Raw genomic sequence first — 21,464 nt, 5'->3', positions numbered from 1 at the left:
GGTGTCACAAGGGACTTTTGTACAACTGATGTTATTGTCCCCAAAGTAAATCTCTAAGGACAAAAGGAATCTTCAAGAATTTCAGTTTTTTCTTTCTTTATTATGATAAGTTCTATATTTCTTTCCCTCAAGTTTATGTGTCAACTTGAGTGGCTAGAGGCTGCCCAGGTAGCTGGTAAACCAATATTTCTGGGTGTCTGTGAGGCTTTTTCTGGAAGAGATTAGCATTTGAATCATTAGACTGAAGATCACCCTCACCAATGCAGGTGGGCATCATCTACTGCACTGAGGGCCTCAATAGAAAAAGCAAAACAAAACAAAACAAAACAATACAAACAAAAATCACAGAGGGAGGGTTGATTTACTCTCTTTGCTAGAGGTGGGACATTAATCTTCTCCTGCCCACAGACATCAATCCCCCTGGTTCTCAGACCTTTGGAATAGGACTAAGACTTACACAATGAGCTCCTCTGATTCTTAGGCCTTCAGACTCAGATTGAATTATACCACTTGCTTCCTGGTTCTCCAACCTGTAGATGGCCTGGTTCTCCATAATTCAATTCCTATGATAAATTTCCTTCTGTATATATCTATATATATCCTGTTGGTTCTGTTTCTCTGGAGAACTCTGAGTAATACAACTTATATGGCATGAAGAAATCAGGAACCTTGAAAATCATCCTTAATTTTCTTTTGGTTTTAGGCTGACAGCATCTAAGTCTTTCACATTGTAAGTGCTTAACAGAGATTTCTTTGAATAAAAAGGAGTAAGCCATGATTTACAGCAATAAAGATGGAAAAATTATGATTATCAACAAAAACCTTCACCAACCTTCTACCATTTTTCTTTTTTTTTAATGAGATCCAACATTTGCTATTCTTACCTGGATCATTTCTGAGACATAACAAGTGCTCCTTCTATGTTTCATGTGCTTCTAACCACTGCTTAATGCTACCTTACTCTATTCCTTCCTATAGGTGATGAGAGAATGTTGAATTATCTTTCCTCAGCATCATAGAATATTAAAAGTTGGATGTAGGGCTCTGGCTGGGTGGTTTAGTTGGTTGGAGCATGGACTCATTCACCAAAAGTTGCAGGTTTGATTCCTGAGCAGGCCACATATGTAAGTTTCCAGTTCAAGATCCCCAGTCTAGGCGCCTATAGGGAGGCAACGGATCCATGCTTCTCTCTCACATTTGTGTTCTCTCTCTCTCTCTCTCTCTCTCTCTCTCTCTCTCTCTCTCTCTCTCTCTCATCAATAAACATATTTCCAGGTGAGAATTTTTAAAAAAGTTGGACTTAGAAAATAGTCAGATAAGGCTTTAAAGGCTATAGCATAGCATATGGCATTTGCCCAAAATAAAGTTAGAGCTATCTTCAGAAAGTGGGATAAGACACAGTTTCTCCTGAAACTTAATCAATAATTTTTAGAGCACGTTTCATCAACCTCTTGCTTAACCACCTGCTAACCTGTGACAAAGCCAATGTAATGATTCTTACCAGATCCTGTCTCATTTTTCTCTTCCTGGGCACATAAGACTATATTTTCCAGTCTTCTTAGATTGGGAGCTTGGATTAACTTCTGGATAATGAGATATAGTCAGTATTGATTTAAGCTAATTTCAATACTTGTACTTAAAATACCCTATCTGATCCCATCACCCAGCCTTCTTTTCCCTCCTGATGACCATGTGTTCCAGATGTTTTAGCTACATAATTGCAGGGGCCCAGAGTCCTGAGTCATAACTTGAAGGAGAGCCATTGAGGAGAGCAACCTAACTTTCACTGGAAATAAAAGAAAAATGAAGTTTGTTGTGTTGAGCCACTAAGATTTTAGTATTTCTTTGTTACTGCAGTGTAGTCTGTTTTATCTGCGTAACTGTGACAAGTTGTGGGCTTCAATTCAAATGTATTTTTAGCTACTATACAAACTTCATTTGTTTCTTCTATTCTCTATGGTGAAACAACCCATGACTAATTATAAGGAACACTGAATAATGTTCCCCATGTTTCTTTATTTTACTATATTTTCTTCATTTGACTTAGTTGTAGATTAACTCTGACCTTGGGCAAATTTCTCATGGGCTCTTTGCCTCAGTTTCCTCAATATGAAATAGAAATAAGGTTGTTTCTCTATTTCTTATTCCTGGCTGTCAAAAAGATGAATGAGTTAACAATTATTAGGAAAGTAGTGTATAAGCATAGAAGATTATGTTACTATTATCTTATTCTCATAAGAATAGTAAGAAGTCTATGTGCTGTAGATATTGGAAATGTTATAAAGGAAAGATTTATGAATTTTTCAGTGGTTTGTTTTTCTTTGTAGAATTGGAGTAATCCCTTTAGGTTACATAGATAATCTACTTATCTTAAAGCTTGAAAGTGCCTTAATATGTCCACATGAAAATTTAAAATGCTTCAGGGCACTGATATTAAGAATGTTATATCAGATAAAGTGATTGATATAAAGAAAAACATGGGTGGCTTTTCATGCAATTTCATATTGCAGTACAAATTTGCAATTGTTTCTAGCCTAGGCATGAATGAAAAATAGTTACAATTCTTAGGGGCTCAGTGAACCTTGTAAAAAATTATATGAATAATGGTTGATCTTACAAGAAGACCAGATTTTTAAAATTCAATTCTTTTAAAAATTTTATTGAATTTATTGAGATGACATTGTTTAATAAAATAAAAATTCAGTCCTTAATAAGGCATATATTATTTTTTAAGTGGTGTTAATATTTAACCATAATTACTCTTTAAACTTAGCTGATTATTATAAAGTGTTCTTCAGGATCTTCTTGAACCATAACATAATTATGAAAGTTATATTTATTTTTAACTTTGAGACAATCTTAAAGTATACTCAAATATACTTACTATCTTCAAATATACTTAATCTATAATCTATTACATTAGTCAAGAGTTAAAAAAAGAAAAATAGGATTAATCATAAAATAGTAGTCCCCTTGCTTCAAACATTCACCTGATTTGTTGAACTAACTTACTGAAAATTGATCTCAAATGATTCTAATGATCCTTAGAAACTGGTCAATGTGTGCTCCACTGATAATCCAAGATATGCCCTGTGCTTGTAACCTCATGACATTGACCTTTCCTCCTCTTCATCATTGGCTCACTGAGTGATATGTACTGTCTTGTTGGTACCCAAAGCAGGAGCTAGGCTGCTAATGAGTCTCTAGGTGCCACCTGGTCTGGCATTGATGCCTATAAACATAATCTGAGGTTACTGATGTTTGTACCAATGGTTTTGTGTCCAATGAAGCCTTGGCATAAAGCAACTTCTGCAGCCAATGCTGCTCAAAATCTCATGCTGGCTAAAGTTATATTATTGTTGGTAATAGCCAATATCTCCATTTAGGCTGACAAGGGCTAAAACTGAGGATACTATTTCACTACAGAGATTGTGCTAAAAAAGCTCATTCAGGTTTTGCCCCTCTTTTGCTGTAGTTCCCATTACTGGCATTTCAGATATGAGCGCTTAAAATAGGGCCCAGAAGGGACAAACCTAATCGGTAATAACCATGTTCTTTTCAGAAGGCCTCCTTCAGTCTGGCTCTTTACTTTTGTCATGTGACAGACGGCAAGTATGTTTTCTTTTTGGGAGTTCATAGTTTATCATTCAACCTTTCTTTGTTTTGGAGACCTGAAAATTATGTGGACATGTAATGATGACTAGAAAAATGTAAAACCAAATGTATTAATCTTTCCTTTTTTTAATCATCACTCAAAGACTCAAAGACATGATTATTGATTTTTAGAGAGAGAGAGAGAGAGGAGGTTTTGAGAGAGAGAGAGAGAGAGAGAGAGAGAGAGAGAGAGAGAGAGAAACATGTATGTGAAAGAGATAGGCATGGCCAATATATTAATCTTGATAAATCACCTAAACCTCAAACCTCATCCTCACCTTCTGGAAAACTTTGTTGAAGAATATAAATTAGCTAGAATCTCAGGTGGGACCTCTCACCTTTCACCCTACACATGTCTCTTGGCATATATACTTTCCTGCAGAAGTAGATTGGGGATACCACAGGAGTGTAAAACTGAGGAGTCAAGAAACATATTTGTGCATGTCTTTTAAATATGGGTATACTAGAACATATTTAAATGTTAATGAGAATTAATAACATAGACAAAGAGAGACTTGGAGAGCCATTGGAGTGATCCCCAGAAGAGCATTGTACATATGCACCAGCCTTTGGCAGCAGGATGGACTCTTGTGCTCCCCTTCTTACACTAGGGTGCTTCCAAGCTAGAGCTCTGCCTGTAGTTTTTCTACTTCATGTTTGTCAAACTCATTTCTCTTCCTTCCTCCAGTGGATGCTATGCAATAGCACCCTTCTTTATACCTTACCCTTCCCTACTTGGTCTTGATGCCCTTTATTTGTGTTCACCTTACATCAAAGGATATTTTTATCATAGAGCTTTTCATACTTTATTATAGTCTGTAATAATCTGTTTACTTCTCAGTTTCTCCAACTAGGCTGTAAAATCTTTGAGGACCTTCTCTAACTTGTTTTATTTTTGTTTTTTATTGTGGTGAAATATAGATAACATAAAATTTAGCCTATTAGCCATTTTAAGTGTTTAGTTCTATGGTATTATATACATTCACATTGTTGTGCAATCATGGCTACCATCCATCTGCAGAACTATTTTATCTTCCCCAACTGAAACTGCATCCATTGAACACTAACCCCCATTTTCCCCCAATCCCTGTTAACTACCATGTAATATTTTTAAATCATCACCATAGGATATGTTGATTTTTAGAGAGAGAGGAAAGAAGAGAGAGTGAGAGAGAGAGAGAAAACAAGTGAGTGAGAGAGTGAAACATCAATGTGAGAGATCTGTTGCCTCCTATACATGCCCCTACTGGGAATCGAACCCACAACCTTTATGGTATGTGGGACAACACTCCAACCAACTGAGCTGCCTCGCCAGGGCTCTAATTTGTTTTTATAGTTTCAGGGAGGAGCTTGTCATATAACAGGTGAGCAATACATGTTTATTCAATAAATGAGTGAAGGTACTTAATTACTTTTTGTTAATTTTCAAGTAGAACTATAGGCCAATGCCTTTAAATTTGGAGTGACTATCTCATCTTTATATTAGTGAAAGGAAATGTAATATATCAAAATGTATTCTAATCACATTGTGTTTTTATTTGATGAAAGAACATCATGATTTTAAAATGGACTGAATAAAAGTGAATGACAATCAAACTCAAATAATGGGTGTATTAAAACAGAGCATCCAGATCATTAAAAAACATAAACACGAAGGAATTCAATTATCAGTAACCTTTATAAAATAAGTACAAGAACAAAAATAATCACTAGTTTCAGAAAAATGCCAAATAGATGGCAATGCCAGCTATCTTAATTATGGAATTAGGGCACAAGAAAAAAATATTACACTGTGAGCTTTTTTGTTGTTGTTACTATGACATTGTCATTTCATGATGAGGTCGCATAAGTTGCTTAAAATCACCAATAAAAAAACAAGGAGATAGATCACAATCAAATGATTTGTTTCAGTGAATAATTAGATCATTTTTGTAGGAAAGTATGCAATATTATTTCAAAAATTTATACTATTTTCTTCAGTTCTTAGTTTGACAAATATATGAAGCTTGAAAGCTAGCTATAAGATAATATTTTTTAACTCAGTGGTGCTTTTGATGGCATCATATTTACTGGATTAAAAAGAAAACAAAGAAACATGAGCTTTCTGGGTATCATAGATGTAGTTTCAAGAATAAATGAATGATGGCTGCCAACATAATTTATTATTTGCTCTATCCAACACTGACAATAGCCCCCTAACCACCCTTTCCTAAAGCCTAAAGGGCTTACAATTGAGAATCCTTCTCCTGTCCCTTTGAGATGGATCTGTATATCTTATAACTCCAAAATGTCTTTCTCAAGGACCTGAAAGCCATTCCTTTGAAGCATAATCAACAGGAAGGTAGGGCTTCCTCTCCCAGACTCTGTGAAAAGACAGACTGCTAACTTAGATAATTGCCAGCTAAAGGGTACAATTGGTTTACACTGACCAACCCTTTGTAATTTTTCAATTCCCTGACTCTGCTCAGGGCCCCCAACTCACCCCTGCTAACTTCTTCATTCTTTCTTTAAAATGCCCATCACCTCTGTAGCAATCAAGTTGAGCTTGGTTGATGCTGGCTTCTCTTCCTATTGCAATAGGATATTGCTGATTAAAATCTGTCTTAAAAAAGAAAAAGAATAAATGAATGACAACAGGCAAATCCTTCCAGAACAACACATTCCCATTAGCGTTGGTAGAAGCTGGGTGCCTCTGTTCTTCTATGCCTGAGATTAAGAGGTGCAGATTGACATTAAAGGTGTTGTGTCATTTCAGCTTTCTTTAAAATATGAGTTAATCTCCTGAGTCACACAGAGAAAAAATAATCTAAAGCACAGTGTCAGTTTCTAGTGATAAGACTTAGTCATGTGAAATTGGCACACATTCACAAGGATGAGAAGAAAATCTGGCAAAGAAGTTGGGAGTAGTAGTAGAGAAAGAACATTCACAACAAAATCATGCAATTATACGATTATAGCCCAATTCCCTCCAATTTCACAGAATTTTTTATAATGCAAAATGATGCTTTGAAATGTAGAAAGCCATGTAATCCTATAATCTGAGAAATGATTTAGACCATTTAATATTAATAGTATTAAATAATAACCTGAAAGTAGCAGGTGATGTTGAGAACTGAGTTTTAAATAACAGAGTGGATTTTAGTTCTGTTGTTTACCAGCTGTGAGACGTATGGTAAGATCTTTAACTTTTGGGGGTTTTAGTGTCCTTTTCTATAAAATTAGGAGATTGAACTAGATAATTAAACAATTCCAAAGTTTAATAAAGCTATAACATTTATAAACATAAGAAATATTAAGCTGTTCTTTCTTGAATCAACTTCATAGGATTTAGGAGTGGCATCACATGTACAATATTGAACCTACTGAATTGCCTCTGAACTCTCATGTTGTCTATATTCCAAATTATTTCAGCTATGTACATCTGGCTTATAAATTATTGAGTTACCAACTTTGACTGACACTCTTAGATTTATTAGATGTGCTCACATACTAAGACACAGTAGAACTGGGTTCTATTTTTCTCAATTCTGAAGGACAACATATAATGCAAAGATTAAATTTCCTTCCTCAAAATAATGAGAATCGATTTCTTTGCACCCAAACTTTCAAGTTCTAGGAGAGGAACTTAAAAAAATGATTTTTAAGTTTTATAGTGTTTCTGGGCCCCCAAGGAGAAAAAAGATATTATGCCATTAAATGATGGAAAACTGTATATACCTTGTTTTGATCTTTTGTCCAAGTTTTGATCTTTTGCCTACCTCAGGGATTTTAAACTTTAAAGCAAAATCTTCATCTCAATCTTTATCTTAGTAAAGTTTACAAAGACAATTTAGGGCTGACTTTTGAGAAATCTTGAGTAATTTATACATAAGGGGCCAACGTTGTTTTTAAATTAAAATGCACATACTTTCTCTTTTAAATTATAGTTTTAAATTGTCTTCAATGTGCCAGTTAAATTTTCTTATTTTGTAGATCTCTGTTTGAATTAAATGATGGAGAAAAAAGTCTGGAGATGAATATGTATGCATTTTGTTTTTAGAATTAAAAGTAAATTTAGTGTCCACTTGAATTGATTTGCTTAGTTCTGATGATTAGTAGCTTTTCTTAGTATGAGCTCTTTAGAAGTACCCTCTTTTCAAAGATGAGCAATGCCTTTCAGTTTTGGTGAACTTTGAAATTGTTGCCTATATACCAGTTTCCTAGATGCCCTGAAAAATGCCATAGTCCTTTACCTACCCCATATAATTTTTTTTTTTTTATGAAAGTATACTGAAGGTGACCAAAACACAAGAACACAATAGAACGTGTAACCCTGGATGCTTGGATTTATGCCTAGAGAGACTTTGTGATTCTAGGGAGAAGATCTGACTACCCTCACTTATAGAAGCATTTAATGCCACAAACATGTCTCCCAATTTTTGGATCACTTCAACATTAACAACTAAAATATTAAGTCCAACCACTGGCTCAAGGGATCATTTTTCCTATAAACCCAGCCATGATTTCAGCTTTCCAGCCTCCAAAACTGTGAGAAATAAATTTCTGTTGTTTATAGACCACCCACTCTATGGTATTCTGGTATAGCAGTCTGAACTGACTAAGACAGCGCTGAACTACCTTGAGTCTACTCCTTTCCATTCATTTGCACTCTTCCTCTTGGACTTGCTTGTGACCAGACACAAATGATTGCAGGCAAAGTCTTGCTCTCTTAGTTCTCACCCTCAAAAGGCCTGAGTCAAGCTGCTCACCTCTGCATCTCTAAGTCTTCAATTCAGAAAGGAATGTATAGTTAGCTTCATTTTAGCCTTGGGTGTGAGCTCTACTCTTCAAATCTGCTTTACTGTTAACAAGGCTGTACTTTTATCTGAACGAGGATTTTGGACTCTATTTTTACTATTGATGGTATCTTACAAGGCAGATCAGAAATTTGTAGCATCCCACAAATTTCTTAACAGTTTGGAATAGTGCATATAATTTTATGTCAATAATTATTCAGTTTATTCTAGTTTATCCAAAGATATTCTGTGATTGAACACTGATTCAGTATGATTTGGAGTCTGTGTCTTGATCATTGGATTAAGCTTAAAAGATAGAGGAAATATCAATCTGGTTATTCTGCTCCCTTTTACACAGTCTGAGCCTGCTTCTAGGACGACCTGGGTAAACATAGTTCAGTCCTCTGGAAGTTAGTGTGGAATAAGAACAACTAAGGCATCACTATGTTTCGGGGAACATCAGTAGAGCTGGCCTGGTACAGTAGTAGGTGGTAGTAAAGAGATTATGATCAAGGTTTATTTTGTCTAGTAAACAATCTGTTCATTACCTTTAACAACCAGGAAGCTTCCAGTTATAACGGTTGGAGCAAAGAAATTTAAAGCAGCAGGCCATGTTACAGTAGGTTAGAAGATGGAGAGGATGGTGACAATCAGCAGATTAGAGGGCCTTCTCTCTTCAGTGCCTCTTACTCTACCCACAACATTAGAGACACACAAATAAGGAATCACAGACATATATACAGAAAAATACTCACAGAGACACACACATAGACTTTCACAGATAAACACAGTCACTGACAGACAGGAACACACATACAAGGTTGCTTTTTCTCCTTGGGATTATTGCTTATATTGTATCTACTCCATTACTGTCACCAGAAACAGACCAGGACTGCGGTGGGTCTGCCCTGGCACTGTTTAGAATAGGTAGGTTCTTGACTTAGTGCAGGAAAGATTTCATGACAGACCAGGTGATTTTGAGAGTATGTTTTGTTTTGTTTTGAAATCTTTATTGTTGAAAGCATTACATAGGTCCTTCTTTCCTGCCCCCCTCCCCATAAATCTCTTCCAGCTTGCTGAGAGTATGTTTATTTAAGTGAAACAAATAAAGCACTTAAGATAGAAGAGGCAATCCTATCTAATAAAAGAGTAATATTCAGATTGACCATCACTCCAACACACAATATGGCTGCCCCCATGTGGTCAAAGATCCTGCCCCTATGTGGACACAAGATGGCCACCACAAGATGGCCAGCAGGGGAGGGCAGTTGGGAGGGATCAGGCCTGCAAGGGAGGGCAATTGTGGGTGATCAGGCAAGCAGGGGAGAGCAGTTGGGAGGCACCAGGCCTGCAAGGGAGGGCAGTTGAGAGGGACCAGGCTGGCAGGGGAAAGCAGTTGGAGGCAATCAACCCTGCAGGGTAGGGCAGTGAGGGGTGACCAGGCCGGCAGAGGAGGGAAGTTGGGGGCAAACAGGCTGGCAGGGGAGCAGTTAGACATCAATCAGGCTGGCATGGGAGTGGTTAGGGGGTGATTAGGCTGGCAGGCAGAAGTGGTTAGGGGCAATCAGGAAGGCAGGCAGGTGAGCAGTTGGGAGCCAGCAGTCTTGGATTGTGAGAGGGATGTCCGACTGACCGTTTAGGCCCGATCCCAATGGGATCGAGCCTAAACGGTCAGTCGGACATCCCTCGAGGGGTCCCAGATTGGAGAGGGTGCAGGCTGGGCTGAGGGACACCCTCCCCTCCGTGCATGAATTTTGTGCACCGGGCCTCTAGTGTCATAATAATAGGAATAAGCCCAGTTGAGGCTGCCTTGGCTCTTTAGAAGGTCCTAGAGCAGAAGAAGTGAATCAGTTGGGCTGTGTGGACTCAGGAAACAACTTGTAGAGGCAAAAGGAGGACCCTTGGAGACAGGTTTAGAGGGTTAGCCAGAGAAGAGCTGCCATTGCTTGTTGCTTCCCCGGTTGCAAGTCTCATGGGAGACTAGAGTTTAGGAGAAAGCAAAGGTACATGCCTAAGGAAAGAAGAAGTGGGGAAGGCTTGCATGTGCTCCAGAGAGAGCATGCACTGGTCCTTTGTCTTAAGGGTTTTTATCTGTTTTCTAAAGGTGGGAGTTTTAGGGGAGGTCTCTGGGGAGGCTCTCAATAGAATATTTATTAGCTTTCCAGGTGTGTCCTTTAATATGTTGATTCATCAAAATGAGTTTATAGGGTCAGGGTCATTCTCTGGTCAGTTTTACCTTTAAAAAAGTCACTGAACCTAAGTAGGTCTGCCCCAGCATGGTCTGGAATGTGTAAATCATTTGCTCCTAAGTGTCTTTGGTTAGGGAAAATAAGAACTTTTGATTTATTATTTGGCTGTAAATTGCTTGGCATTGTTTAGCTATCTGTCTCAGTTTCCCCATTCCACTTGCCAAGGAATTTTCCTAGCTTCTTACTATCCTGCCTCATTACCAAATGAACCATCTAGGTAAAGCTAGGTTGTCTTTTGAATCTCAGCAATCCTGTCAACAATGTGAGTTCTTTAGTGCCTTGGACATTAATCTTTTTCCTCAATACTATAAAATTCCCACTTAATTTTAAAAAATGTTCCAGAGGTATAATTTTCTTTCACAATTATATTTCATTGTGCATGAGAGAAGACACTTTGTTTTGTAAGTGGGATTATATTAGCCATGGACCCCAAAAGGCTGATAATAAAAGATGTGAAAAAATGATCGTGCAGGCATAGAGGATGAACCAGGAATACCCCAAGCATGTAATAGATATTCAATTTTAAATAAATGAATACCTTCTCATCCTAGGTTCTGTGCAAAGTTCCAAGAATATCATAAATAACATGTAAGAAACATTGTCTTTATGCTCTTGGAACTTAGAGTTTAGTAGGAAATCATAAAACATTTATAAAAAAATAAAGGAAGTGGAGCTCATTTAGTCCCAGGCACTTTGGCAACAGTGGGTTTTGGTGCATATATGGCCAAGTCTAAGAACCACAGCATGCACAATCATTCTCAAAAGTATCACAGAAATGGCATTGAGCTATGAATATCTTAAGGGGGTAGAGTCCAAGTTTCTGAGGAATATGCACTTTTCCAAGAAGCACAATAAGAAAGGCCTGAAGAAGCTGCAGGCCAACAACTCCAAGGCTATGGGTGCACGTGTCGAGGCTATTAAGGCCCTCCAAAAGCCCAAGGAGGTCAAGCCTAAGATCTCAAAGGGCAGCAGCCACAAACTCAATCGACTTCCGTACATAGCTCACCCCAAATTTGGGAAATGTACTGTGCCTATAAAGCCAAGGGTCTCAGACTCTGCCATCCAAAGTCCAAGGCCAAGGCTGCAGCCACAGCTCAGGTTCAGGTCCTGCCCAGGCTTAGGGTTCTGCCAGGCTTAGGTTCCCATAGGTACCCAGTCCCTCATGAAGGTTCCAGAAGAGAGGCCTCTGTTTGCTGATGTGAGGATGTAAGGACTGGTGTGACCCTGGGCTTCTGTCTACAAGGGGTTGGTGTCCTCCTGAGCTATTTGTACAAATAAACCCAAGGCAGGAAAAATTTGTTAAAAACAAAATAAATAAAGAAATAAATAAAATAAAGGAAGTGGAAAACTAGTACTGTGAGGTTTCAGTAATTAATATATAACTTTCTCTATTAAGTATTTTTTCTTTTTTCTACTAATCTTATTACACAAAAAATAATACCAGTATTAGCATCTGCCTAAATATAAGCTTTTAAAATGCAGAGTAACTCGGTAATGTGTAACATTACATGGGGCAAAATGTCATTTATATTTAACCAAACTTTTCACAAACAAATAAGATAATGTGGCTATACTATAAATTAATCAGTGTAGTCTATTGCTTGCTTTCTAAATCAAGTGATATTTACATGTAGCACAAATTAGCATATTAGCACACAAAACAGTTCTCCAAATGAAAGATTTGCTACCCGGTTTAATCTGCTAAGTGGTTGTAAAACAAATGTTACCTTTAATGTTATAAATAAATGAAAATATAATCGGTTGTATTAACCTACCTTATGTTTATGCAAACTGGAGATAATTGACATCTATTTAAGGGATCATAAGGATTACAAAAGATTGTACTGACACTGTTTTAAACTATAATTATCACCTTCCATTAATAATAACATGAGTTTACACAAATCTGTTTCTCTGCTAATTACCTATAATTGAGATAATAACCCATGGCATAAGTGGATTGTTGTTATTGTTAATTCCCATACAGCTCCTCAATATATACATTTTAATTTTATAGTGTAAATTCATGTCTGTTTTTTGTACTAACTACAGCAAGAACAGATTTTTCATTAAGCACCAGCCCCTGCTTCTGGGTCTCAGCAAACAAGAAGCAGAGCTGGGAATCCCAGCACTTGCGAAGGCCCATCTTTTCAAAGGAGTGAGAAGGCCAGTGGCTCTTATGAAAAGGCATGTGGATGCATTCACATGATAGTGATTAAACTGACCTAACAGAAGATGAGCTCATCAGTATTAACTCCCTTTGAAAGCCATGGTTGGATTATAAGCATTTATTTTTACTTTGATACTAAAGTCACCAATGTCTGCAGTGTGGTCCATCTGAAGAGTCAGTTTTTGAGTGATGTCATCAGCAACTGTGGTTGTATTTTTTAAAAGCCTGCTTTCCTCAAAAGAATCTAACCATGCACTTGGTATATAATAAATAAATAAAGGTTTACAATGTCAAGGTGATAAGAATTAATGATTTAGCAAATTTTCACTTCTCGCAAAACAATTATTCAAACAATGAATTCATATGGTCTCTTAGTAACAAAGGGAAAATCTCAAATGATCTCATAATGGATTATTCTAAACATTAAAGTCATGAATAATGATAAAATTCTCAGAATTAGTTGAAAGAAGAAAATTGACTGAATAAAGGTCAATTTGTGGTATTTTTAATAATTCAAGGCAGCATGCCAGGTTTTTGTAACTAGAGAATACAGTGTCAATAGGATATTAGTCTAGAGGGACTATTGTCAGAGGATGTAAATGTAGCCCTGAGGATAGATGATGGCAGAGAGGTTCCTGTCATCTCTGCAGACTGCTGTCATTTTAGTGAGGACAATAGTGTGCTAGGTGGGGTATTACTAATCCTCAGAACACTCCTTATATTGAGAGTATTGTATATTAAGAAACAGGCCCATAGACATTAAGTTATATACACGGTCTCATATCTAGGATATGGCCCCATCTAATTTGCTCAAAACCTATGAGTGGTTCCCTTGAGTAGAGTACCTATTATCTTTTGATCAGTTCTAAGGCTCAACCAACTTGTGCACTTACTTATGTGTATGTCCTGGACATATTTAATTTTTTTTTTTTTTTTTTTACTGCAGGGTAAATATTCAATCATATATTTCTAACTAGAGGCCTGGTGCATGAAAATTCACACACTGGAGGGGGGGGGTCCCTCATCCCGGCCTGCCCCCTCTCACAGTCTGGGAGCCCTCAGGGATGGGAGGCGACCCAGTGATCAGGGGAAGGCGGCACCCCCATCACACCTCTGCTGCTGCCACTGCCTGCAGTGCAAGTCTTGGCCAGCCCTGGTAACCTGAGCCTCAGGCGGCCCTGGGCAGCTAGGCAGCTGCCATCTGAGGTTTGCCTGCATCTCAGGCATTGGCTGGGCAATGGCCATCTGAGGCTTGCCTGTGCCTCGGGCCAGCCCTTGGTGGCTGGGGGGCTGAGGGGACTGAGGGACTCTGGAGGCAGGCTCGTGGAGCAGCCAGACCCACATGGGGGCAGGCCTGGCCATACCATGTGCCTGCCACCCCAGTGGGGCTGAGGGACTGGATGCTGCCATCTTGTGGCTGTGGGTGCTGCCAACTTTGAGGTCATGGCAGTCAATTAGCATATTCCCTCCTTATTGGCTGTGGGTGCCACCATCTTTGTGAGGGTGTGATGGTCAATTAGTATATTCCCTCTATTTGATAGGACTAGTGGCCCGGTGCATGAAATTCGTGCACAGGGGGATGTCCCTCAGCCTGGCCTGCACCCTCTCCAATCTGGGACCCCTTGGGGATCGGGCCTAAACTGGCAGTTGGACATCCCTCACACAATCTAGGACCGCTGGCTCCTAACTGCCTGCCTGCATGATAGCCACTAACCACTCTGCCTGCTGGCCTGCTCACCTCCAACTTCCCCCCTCACCAATCTCCTCACCCCCAACTGCCCCCCCTTGCTGGCCTGCCCACCCCCAACTGCCTCCCCATGCCAGCCTGATCACACCCAACTGCCCTCCCTTCCTGGCCTGATCTGCCTCGGCTTTGCCAACATGGCTTTGTCCAGAAGGACATCCAGAAGGTCTAATTAGCATATTACCCTTTTATTAGTATAGATAGTATCTTGATCTTCCTTTGGGGGTACTCTTTTATTTGTATATAATCTTAGAGGGAGATACAATTCCTCCCATTCCTTGTCCTTGCATGGATGAAGTAAGAGGTCGTATTAGGTACATACTTGGGCTTAGAAAAGTGGATGCTTTCTTGTAGGACTTAGAATCTTGGGTGAGTGATGCTAGCAATAGTTGGGGGCTCATTGTTCACAGTGGGGTTCAGGAAAGACTGCTCCCACTGGTTTGTCTTTGCTGCCCTAGCCTCTGAGGATCCTTTGATTCCTCACTGTTACCCAAGACTAATTTCTGAGCCTCCTTTATTCAGTTCTCTTTGTGTGTAGGCTAGTCAGAGTCAGTCTATTATTATGATATGGGAACTTTCTCACCTCCCTGTCCAAAGCAAACAGCAACAGCAAAATTAAAAATATATATATTAAAAATCAAGGGATGATTTCATTAAGCAAAAATCAATATAAGTTGCTTCATATAAAATTACTCATTAGATGATCAATGGAAACAAGAAAACAAGTAAATTCAGAGACTATAAGTATTAACCTTACTAGTCCAGAGCCAAAACCACTCAAAGGGAACTTTCAGAATAAACAGAATAAGCACATCAATATCATTCATGTTGTAAGTTTTTGACTCTCCAAAGATATTTCTAAAACTCAATTTGATATATGATATTTAATATTTAATCTTTCTACTTTAGTATTTTTCCCTTAGGTTCTTTCTACTCACTTAGGTAGCCTAATTGCTCTCTTGGTAGTACTTTCTTTTTTTTTTTTTAAATATATTTTATTGATTTTTTACAGAGAGGAAGAAAGAGGGATAGAGAGTTAGAAATATCGATGAGAGAGAAACTGCCTCTTTTGCCTCTTGCACACCCCCTACTGGGGATGTGCCCGCAACCAAGGTACATGCCCTTGACCGGAATCGAACCTGGGACCCTTGAGTCCACAGGCTGACGCTCTATCCACTGAGCCAAACCGGTTTTGGCGGTAGTACTTTCTTTTAACAAATAACTTATTTTTATAAATAAAAATCTAGATCTTTTAAATAAAGTCCATATGCATGAATAAACTTCTAATGTGCATGCACTATTAAAAACAATGGAGTTAGGGTGATGATTTTGGTTTGGGATGAATGAATTTCAAAATGGGATCCCGGGTGCTATTGAGGACAAACCTGGACAAACAGCTATTTTCTTGATGTTTTTACATATTACTTTTGATCTCTGATTTTTATGGTTTAAAAAGTGATTCTAGTACATGGCTTCATGTGGGAACAACATTACAACTGTCAGAGGAAAGAGTTGTTGAGAACCTTCTATCTAGAATCCGGGGGGGGGGGGGGAATTAAAATGCCTTCTGACAGAATAAAACCTTAAAATGCAGCTAAAACCTCCTCCTCTGGGCATAAGTAAGTAGCTGAAATTAATTCTTTTATTATTGATTTTTTTTTAAATTACCTGTTTTTTTTTTGTGAAGTCATCCTAAAATTGTGGTTACAAATTTCTCTAGTTTCATAGGCAGAATATACTTAACCACGAGTTAAAATCATTATTCATCTCAGAAACATCAAGTGATTTTTAATATCAAAGAAAATCAATAATAGATGAAAAGTAGATTGCAGAAGTAATGTTTATACTTAAGGAATATTTAGGCAATTCCATAATTGGAATTATGGCATTTTTTCCTTCACCATCTCATAAGAACAATAATATGAAATATCTCTGTTCTCTGTAGTATAGAAAAAAAAGTTCTAATTTTGCCTAATTGGATTAACTGCCAACCAATTGTGAACTTTAAATATAAGTAGTTATTTAGTGTAACAACATACTTCCGGGCATACGCTCATTTTTATGTATGAGGAGTCACAATCATAACTCTCCTGGAACCAAGAGAAGAATTATTCTCTGCATCTTTTTACACATTTAAGCCAAAATTGCTAGAGAATCAAGCTCCAATTTTTATTTCCTTTCCTTCATTTTGATTCAGCCCAACTGAAAGGCTCTAAATCTCATTTTATAGAAACTAATGTTTTGCTTTTATAATTACCAATAGTCTTGGTAAAGTGATTAACTAATAAAATATTCTTTAGTTTTTCAAGCACTAATGGTATATCTTTATGTTTTAAGTAAGTAAAAGTTTATTGAAGAACCATAAACAAAACTAAAATGTGGTCTTTCAAGGTGAGATAATACTTAATAGGTGCCAGATTGACCTACATAGAACTGTGTACAAATGTGAACCCTTATATTCCAGATGTTACCCAGTCAGAGAGAGGGTATAATCTGGGCAAAATAGGGTATGTTTAATAAGGGATACAACAAAGCAATCGGGACAGAGAGAAAATGTAAGTACTTCTGTTAGTATCATTTAATGTAAAAAGGACTCTGTGCTTCCTAGATTGTAAGTCTATTTCTTTCACCAGGTAGGGGAAGTTTTCTGTCATTATTTCTTCAAACATTTATGATGTTAATAGAATTAAAAAATGGCTAAAAAAGATTCTTACGAGTAAATTTGCATTGAAGATAAGCATAAGTAAAGTTAAAATGGAGGAAAGGATGCCTCTCCTATTCGATGTCCTCTTCATCAGCCACATTGAGAGCAGAACAATGATTACCTAATCATATCTGTCAGGAAGCTCTTTAAAAAGTGAAATTATGAGGAAGTGAAATTATGTGGATTTTTGTCCACATGATTAGTGATGAACCTCACCCCAGATGCATTTGTGTCTTGAGATATTAGCAATATATGTGATGTATAATCTGAATATATAACATTCACTTACACAGGCATGAGGAGTGCTTCTTCACATTTTTTTTTCTCCTGAACCATAAAAATAGTATGGAGAACACTGATCCTGTGAAGACAATAACCATTCTCTCTCTATTGATGGGTGAACTTATTAGAGGAAGGTGCCATGTACACCAGAGATGCAAACACATTTTCTTTGAGCCAAATCTGGTTTGCAGAAATGTTTGATGTCTCTTACAAGTGCTGTTTTCTCCACGTATTTACTTTCTTTTTCTTTTTTTCTTCTCTTAAGGAAAATAGAGTTTATTGGCAAAAGGAATAAATATTATTTGGGGTGCCATATTTCTTTATTCCTTAATCACATTAATTTATTAAATCATGATAGATATTTGATTGTGTTCTATTTTTATTTTATTTTTCAATTATAGTTTGAAAAATAATTCAACATTATTTTGTATTAGTGTCAGGTGTACATCATAGCAGTTAGACAAACATGTACTTTATAGTGTTCCTGGGGAGCTGTATTTCTATATCTGCAACATGGAACTCTACCAGAAAGTCATTATAGGACCTCCCAAGGGAAACCTTGCATAATCCAGCTCCTTCAGGAGATGATTGAGCTGCTGCCATCTGTGTTGTGGAGATGATTGGAATTGCTTTCTCCTAACTGGCTAAACTTCTCTGGTACTTTTGATTAGGATTATATCTGCCAGCTTGGCTTCATCTGGCTTCATCTGACCTTGATCCATTTGAAATCATCATTTCAACTGGGAGGTGAGGCGGTCCAAGGGGGACTGAAAGTTGAGGAATACTTTGTTGATTTAGGGCAGTGGTCGGCAAACCGTGGCTCGCGAGCCACATGCGGCTCTTTGGCCCCTTGAGTGTGGCTCTTCCACAAAATACTACTTGCGGGCGCGCACATACAGTGCGATTGAAACTTCGTGGCCCATGCGCAGAAGTCGGTTTTCGGCTTGGGCGAGTCTATTTTGAAGAAGTGGTTCTAACGTCGAGCCACACTCAAGGGGCCAAAGAGCCACATGTGGCTCACGAGCCACGGTTTGCCGACCACTGATTTAGGGGAATGATTTAAGATCATGTTGGTTATAATTTCTCTGCTCCTCACAGGGATCAGTGAGAATGAGTTCCTGCCTGCTGTCATATGTTTGAAGAGCTATAGATGAGAGAAAGGAAAGTTCTGAGAAAATTATTACTGTTTTATTCTGAAAAGTTTTTCTTTCTATTTTGTCTAATAAATAGTTTAATTTGAAATAGTTTTGTATAGCAAACCTAGAAAATCATCATTAACATTTATTGCACAGGTTGATATATGCTAGTAATTGTTAAAATAGGCACTGGCTTAGTAGGTAAATTTTGTTCCCTTCTAAGAAGAAACACAGCATATATTGATACGTCTCTCAACAAGGCTGCTAGGATTGAAGCCCCATAATTGTGCAATTGGCTGCACCTATATTTCTACCTGCAATAGGGGTGGGGTGGAGCAACCTATATTGGGTGGTGATTGGGCAGAGAAGTTGAGGCTCATGGGTAAAAGCTCCAGAGTTTTAGAGTTAGCAGTGACTAGAAAAGCTTAAGAGGGATAGGATGACATTGAAGAATATAGAGCTCCCCTATTAAGTTCAGGACTTCTGAGGATTCTGGTTCACATTCTCAGGTATGCTTGCCCTTCTCTTTCCCCCTCTATGGGAGTAGTTGTCTACTGTAGCTCTTATACTATGCACAGTAATTGCTTTCCTCACTGTACATTCCCTCTGAGTAGAGAACTATGTTTAGCATGAAGCAATATGGTTGCACATACTAGGACTAAATAAATTTTGAATAAGTGAATTTATATGAGCAACATTTTTGCTCTATATATTTTTTCTACTTCCAGAGTAAAAAAATAAAGTCTAGGGTTTTCTCTTAGTTAAACCATTTAATTGTAAGCTAACCTTAACAAAAAATACAGACCTATCTTTTAAATTTAATAAAAAATAAAATATATATTTATACTAGAGGTCCAGTGCATGCAATTCGTGCTTGGATGTGGTCCCTAGGCCTGGCTGGTGATCAAAGAGCGAGCATCTGGTGGGAAGGGTGGAAGGGCAGGTTCCAGCTGACCTCTGGGCCCTTGGCAGCACCTGGGCCCCCAGACCCCGCGCACCCCCCTGAGCCTGAATCATGGTGCCCAAGTCCCCACGCGGAGATGCAGTAGCGTGGGCTTCTGGGCTGACCAGCAGCGCCACACGGAAGCTGGGTGGGCAGTGTGCTCTCTCCTTCTGGCCTCGCAGACCGGCTCCTGCATGAACCCATGGGGAGCCCGACCAGCCTCTGCGGTCCTGGTGGCTGTGGCCAAGTTCACCTGGAAAACGCCATGCGGGTGTGGGGAAGGTGCCTTGCAGGGGCTTCCCTAGCGTGTGAGCCCTGGCATCCTGGGAGAGGGTAGCAGGAGGAGTGAGCTTGGTGGACACCCCGAATTCTCACCGCACCTCCATCCCTGTCACCCCTGCCCCCAGGTAGCCGGCAAGAGGTCGCAGCACGTCGCCAACACCTGCCATGTTCCGCACCGCCCGCTGGTGGTCAGCGCACATTATAGCGAGCAAACTCCCAGTCACCTGGTTGAACGACCGACTGCGGGAACAATTGGCATATCAGGCTTTTATTATATAGGGTTATTTATTTATTTAATTAACATAGTTGCCAGAGATTGTCTGGTAACTTTTAGATAGCATGATAAATTTACTGAGTATGTATAAACCCTGAGTCTTGGCATTCAATAAATGTTAGTAATTACTGCATATATGTAACATATATGTAATGCATGTTAGTAATGTCTTAATATGTGTAGATTTTATGTGGCAAAAGGAAACCTATGATTCAAGAGGCTGAAAATTAAAAGATAAGAAAATCATGATTACTTCCAGTTGAAGAGATTGTGCCCCTATCATGAAATTGGGCTGGTTTTAAAGAATGTGCCAGATGCTTATTTGGTAAGAGGAAGGATTACACTAAAGAGTTTATATTTCCAGTCTAAGAAGCTATTCTGCTATGGTTTGTGTGAGTTTATTCACTACTGATAGAAAAAAAAAGTATCCATGTACCTGCATTTTATAGATAAATGAAACTAACTTTCAAAAATAGTAATTTTATTTTATATTATTATTTTATTTTATTTTATTTTATTTTATTTTATTTTATTTTATTTTATTTTATTTTATTTTATTTTATTTTATTTTAATCTTTATTGTTGAGAGTATTACAGATGTCCCCCATTGTGTTCCTGGGTTGCTCCCCCTCCACCCAGTTCCCACCTCACCCCAGGCTTTTACCACCTTATTGTCTGTGTCCATAGGTAATGCATATATGCATATAAGATCTTTAGTTAATCTCTTCATGACCCCCATTCCCTGTTTCTTCTGAGATCTGTCAGTCTGTCCCATGTTTCCATGCCTCTGGTTCTATTTTATTCATCAGTTTACTTTGTTCATTAGATTCCTTGTTCCTTTATTTTGATTTTTAGACTCAATTGCCATTTTATTGTTCATATTTTTTAAATCTCTTTTCTTCTTCTTCTTCTTTTTCTTCTTCTTCTTCTTCTTCTTCTTCTTCTTCTTCTTCTTCTTCTTCTTCTTCTTCTTCTTCTTCTTCTTCTTCATCTTCTTCGTCTTCTTTTTCATCTTCTCCTTCTCTTTCTCCTTCTCCTTCTCCTTCTCCTTCTCCTTCTCCTTCTCCTTCTCCTTCTCCTTCTCCTTCTCCTTCTCCTTCTCCTTCTTCTCCTTCTTATTCTCCTCCTCCTCCTTCCCTTCTTCTTCTTCTCCTAAGAGAACTCTTCAATATTTCATGAAATACTGGTTTGGTAGGAACAAACTCCTTCAGCTTTTTCTTGTCTGTGAAGCTCTTTTATGACCTTCAATTC

Source organism: Cnephaeus nilssonii, assembly GCF_951640355.1.
Source record: "Cnephaeus nilssonii genome assembly, chromosome: 3".
Lineage (NCBI taxonomy): Eukaryota > Metazoa > Chordata > Mammalia > Chiroptera > Vespertilionidae > Cnephaeus > Cnephaeus nilssonii.
This window is presented reverse-complemented; position numbering follows the sequence as displayed.